The sequence below is a fragment of the Pelophylax lessonae genome (genome assembly GCF_965119305.1).
Source record: "Pelophylax lessonae genome assembly, chromosome: 3".
NCBI lineage: Eukaryota > Metazoa > Chordata > Amphibia > Anura > Ranidae > Pelophylax > Pelophylax lessonae.
Window position 1 is genome coordinate 604568288 of NC_138770.1, and position 6000 is coordinate 604574287.

Sequence of the window (6000 nt, forward strand, 5' to 3'; positions counted from 1 at the left end):
ACTACTATATCCCTCTACTACTACTACTATATCCCACTACTACTACTATATCCCTTTACTATACTCCACTACTACTATATCCCTCTACTACTACTCCACTACCACCATATCCCACTACTACTATATCCCTCTATTACTACTATACTCCACTACTACTACTACTATATCCCTCTACTACTACTATACTCCACTACTATTACTACTATATCCCTCTACTAATACTATACTCCACTACTACTACTATATCCCTCTACTACTACTATACTCCACTACTACAACTATATCCCTCTACTACTACTATATCCCACTACTACTACTATATCCCACTACTATACTCCATTACCACCATATCCCACTACTACTATATCCCTCTATTACTACTATACTCCACTACTACTACTACTATACTCCACTACTACTACTATATCCCTCTACTACTACTATACTCCACTACTACTATACTCCACTACTACATCCCTCTACTACTACTATACTTCACTACTATACTCTACTACTCTATGACAGGACCCGGGATGGGGATGTGTGTACAAACACAAAGACATGCTCTACTACTAATACTACTTCTCTATCCCACTACTATACTCCACTACTACTATACTTCACTACTACTACCATATCCCACTACTACTATACTACACTACTACTACACTCCACTACTATACTCTACTACTCTATGACAGGACCTGGGATGGGGATGTGTGTACAAACACAAAGACATGCTCTACTCTCCACTACTATTATATACCACTACTATACTCCACTACTATACTCTACTACACTCCATTACTACTACTATTATATCCCTCTACTACTACTATTATATACCACAACTATACTCCACTACTACTACTATATCCCTCTACTACTACTACTATATCCCACTACTACTATCCCACTACTACTACTATATCCCACTACTACTACTATATCCCTTTACTATACTCCACTACTACTATATCCCTCTACTACTACTCCACTACCACCATATCCCACTACTACTATATCCCTCTATTACTACTATACTCCACTACTACTACTACTATATCCCTCTACTACTACTATACTCCACTACTATTACTACTATATCCCTCTACTAATACTATACTCCACTACTACTACTATATCCCTCTACTACTACTATACTCCACTACTACAACTATATCCCTCTACTACTACTATATCCCACTACTACTACTATATCCCACTACTATACTCCATTACCACCATATCCCACTACTACTATATCCCTCTATTACTACTATACTCCACTACTACTACTACTATACTCCACTACTACTACTATATCCCTCTACTACTACTATACTCCACTACTACTATATCCCACTACTATACTCTACTACTACTACTATATCCCACTACTACTACCATATCCCACTACTACTATATCCCACTAATATACTTCACTACTACTATATCCCACTATTACTACCATATCCCGCTACTACTACTATATCCCACTAATATACTCCACTACTACTACTACTATATCCCACTACTACTACTACTATATCCCTCTACTACTACCAGTGGCGGGTGGTGCTCAAAATTTGGGGGGGGGGGGGGGTGCAAACAGAAAAAATGTAATAGGCATTGCTTTGCGGCAAAAAACGTGGCAAATAATTGCATGACTTTGAGGTCACAAAAGTGTGCAAGGGGCCTTCAGTAATCAAAGTATAGTGTGCCCCCATCAATGCAGAGTTACTACAGCGTGCCCCCATTCAATGCAGAGTTACTACAGCGTGCCCCCATCAATGCAGAGTTACTACAGCGTGCCCCCATTCAATGCAGAGATACTACAGCGTGCCCCCATCAATGCAGAGTTACCACAGCGTGCCCATATCAATGCAGAGTTACCACAGCGTGCCCCCATCAATGCAGAGTTACCACAGCGTTCCCATATCAATGCAGAGTTACCACAGCATGCCCCCATTCAATGCAGAGTTACCACAGCATGCCCCCATTCAATGCAGAGTTACCACAGCATGCCCCCATTCAATGCAGAGTTACTACAGCATGCCCCCATCAATGCAGAGTTACTACAGCGTGCCCCCATTCAATGCAGAGTTACCACAGCATGCCCCCATTCAATGCAGAGTTACCACAGCATGCCCCCATTCAATTCAGAGTTACTACAGCATGCCCCCATCAATGCAGAGTTACTACAGCGTGCCCCCATTCAATGCAAAGTTACCACAGCATGCCCCCATTCAATGCAGAGTTACTACAGCGTGCCCCCATTCAATGCAGAGTTACTACAGCGTGCCCCCATTCAATGCAGAGTTACCACAGCATGCCCCCATCAATGCAGAGTTACCACAGCATGCCCCCATTCAATGCAGAGTTACCACAGTATGCCCCCATTCAATGCAGAGTTACCACAGCATGCCCCCATTCAATGCAGTGACCAGCATGCCCCCCATCAATGCAGTGACCAACGTGCCGTGCCCCCATCAATTCAGTGACCAGCTTGCATGCCCCCATCAATGCAGTGACCAGCTTGCATGCCCCCATCAATGCAGTGACCAGCTTGCCTGCCCCTATCAATGCAGTGACCAGCTTGCCATGCCCCCATCAATGCAGTGACCAGCTTGCATGCCCCCATCAATGCAGTGACCAGCTTGCCTGCCCCCATCAATGCAGTGACCAGCTTGCCGTGCCCCCATCAATGCAGTGACCAGCTTGCCTGCCCCCATCAATGTAGTGACCAGCTTGCATGCCCCCATCAATGCAGTGACCAGCTTGCCTGCCCCCTTCAAAGCAGTGTGGGCCCCCCCCCTGAGGCATCACTTCACTTACCTCCTGGGCTGTCGGCGGGCGGGAAGGTGATGATGTGAAGCCGGGACTGACGCACGCACCGCCCCCAAGCATCACGTCACCCGGGATGTCCTCCTGTATGATTGGTCCAGGCTGGAGTCTGGACCAATCACAGCCAGGACAGCACTAAAGTGGGGAGTGTCAGGGCGCATTGCTCTGCGCCCCGATGACCCCCAGAAGGCCGCCAGTCGGCGCCTCTGCCTGGTGCACGTGGGGTGCAAACCCCCCCCCCCCCATAGACCGTAGTAGGTCCGGCGCCCCTAGTGGGCTGCAAATGTTAATTTTTTTTATTTCTTTTTTTTTTCTTTGGCACAGATTGGTGTATAAACCGGCCGCCACTGGTCGAAAGGGAATTTTTTCCTCCCATTTACAATACGGGGGGGGTTATTTCACCCTTTCCTGGAGAAAGGCTTTAAGAGCTATTGAGAATTCTATAAAATCAAGAGGTTGAATGTGTTGCTGTAGATATTTGATGATTTTATAGTAAATGTTTTTGTTAGTTAGATTCTGTGTTAAGAAGCTAGGTCCTCCGGCCTCTGATATGCAAATAAACCAGTCCGATTTGTTTAGGAGCTAAACAGAGGAACAAGAAGTATGGGGAGGTGGTGTTTAGGACTTTTAGGCTCGGTTCACACTATTGCGATGCGGGAAGGCTGCGAATTCGCAGCCTGTTCCCGCATCGCACACGCACCCCCGGCAGTTCACACTGCCATATGCGATCCGCTGGGGGTGTCAATGTAATCTTAACGACACCCCCAGTTTGATTGCATATCGCAGTGCGATCGTGCAGTTCGCACAGGATCGGATCGCACAAGTGTGAACCGCTGTGCGATCCGATCCTGATGCGGCAGCAAAAATGCCTCCTGTGCGTCTTTGCTGCGGGTGCGGTGCGAATTTAGCCATACAAACTGTATGGCTAAACTCGCACCGCACAGCTGATCGCATGTCATGTCGGAGCAGTGCGCTCCGACATGACATGCGAACCCGGCACACGCAGTAGTGTGAACCGGGGCTTAAAACAAGCATGTGTTCAGATGACTTGTGGAAGCAGTGCTAAGTTTAATAACTTTTTTTGTCATTGTATGAAGTTGTTTAACCTTTCATGTTAGCAGCAGCTTCAATCTCACTTTTCATTTATTTAAATTGAATCTTTTTATGCACTTTCATATTTGGTTTTATATATGTGTTAATTATTCACACAGGGTTATGAGTACACTAACCACTATCAGGACACTAATAAAAAAAAAAAAAACTATAGCGCGGGTATAATAACATTTTTTATATTTCTAAATACTCAATGACAGCTTGGGAGTCTCCACAAACACTAACATTCTCTGCACACTGCTGCTACTACTACTGAGTGACTGCCTGAGAAGACCTCACCATTGTTACTACGACTCATTGAGGGGACCCAATCATCACAATATTAATCATTGACTGACGGTGAGGAGGGACCTGAACTTTACTACTTTAAAGCAGAGTTCCGGCCTCAAAATCCACTTTGGGCCATCCGCTTGCTCAGTGTCACCTAAAAAAGAAATGGATAGTCCCGATTTTCTTTCAATTACTTACCTTGATATTGAAGAAAATATACTTCCCTTTCTTCTACTTCCTCCCTCTGCGGCCGCAGCCTGCGCCGTCACTTCCTTCTTGCGTTGACTCCTGGGAGCTGAACGTCATCGCTCCCAGGAGTCAATGCGCCTGCATCGGCCCCGCTCGTCAGTTCCGGTGGAGGCGCTTCATTCCCTGCTAAACAGCTACTGGGCATGCCCAGAAGCTGTGCAGGGATGACGCGCCTGCACCGGAACTGACGAGCGGGGCCGATGCAGGGCATTCTGGGACCGAAGAGGACACGGAAGAGGACGCCGAAGAGGACGCCCTGGCTTCAGCTGCCCACACCTGAGATGGCTGTGCTGGTAAGAAATTTTCAAGGTAAGTATTTCTTCTAAAAGGTAAGTGCGACCTGGGACAGTTCAGAGGCTACCCATTATGAAATGTACTAGCCCTGACAGTCCCGGGGGTATTTTTATTGAAAAAACGTTTCCGAGGCCAGAACTCCGCTTTAATACTACAACATGACTGCCTGAGTGGACCTTTTATTTCTAATAATAGGGGACAGGGTCATTGCTATTACTACTACTACTACTCAGCTACTCAGAGACAGCTTGGGAGTGTTTGTACAAACACAGACACTCTGCACACTACTGCTACTACTTCTACTAAGGACATCTTTATATGAATCATAAGAGGCCACATGCCCTCAACATGGGGGGGGGTACTGTGGGGCAGGGTGCCTCTTTTAAAGATAAGGTGCTTTGGGCCCCCCATCCCACAGTACCTTGTCCTTATCCTTATGTTGATAGGCTGGTGGTTATGGGGGTCTGCGGGTGGGGGCTTATCGAAATCGGGAAGCCCCCTTTAACAAGGGCCCCCCTGCATTGTATCCCTACTCATTCACCAAAAAAAGTGTAAAAAATAAATAAAAACACACACACAGTTTTTTAAAATTCCTTTATTTAAAAACAAAAACAATGTCCCCCCCCGGTGTAGATCCATTGTCAATCACCATGCCCGCCACCACTGCCAACTGGGAAAAAAAGAAAAAAACTCTGCTTGCGCCGAAGGCTCCCGCCCTCTGCCTGCTCTGTCATCTGACAGTTCTTAAATAGCTTAGCGGCGGGGCCACCTGGCAAGGTCACCTGGTGCCACCGCCCCCTTGTGACATCACCGACCCAGCATACACCAGTAGATGACGTCACAAGGGGGCAGTTCACTGTTAGATCACATCCTGGACCCATCGGAAGTGGGTTGAATGATACTGGCCATCAGACGTCAGACTCATTTTATCAATAAGGTGAGCATATTTGCTTATATACAGTATTTTGAAACCTGTGAGACTGTTTTGATGTTTAATTTTGAAAGCCTCCAAGTTTGATGCTGAGCAGTGCAGGGTGTACCAAGATGGCCGTAGCCACCTTCTGACTGCAGGCTTTCAAAATCAAACATCAAAACGTCTAAAGCGTGTCAAAATATTATATACATGCTCACTTAATTACTATAATGAGTCTAAAATTCAAGACTTGGCTGGGTGTAACAAGATGTCCGCTGCTACTTTCTGACTGCAGGTGTTCTGTCAGATTAGCA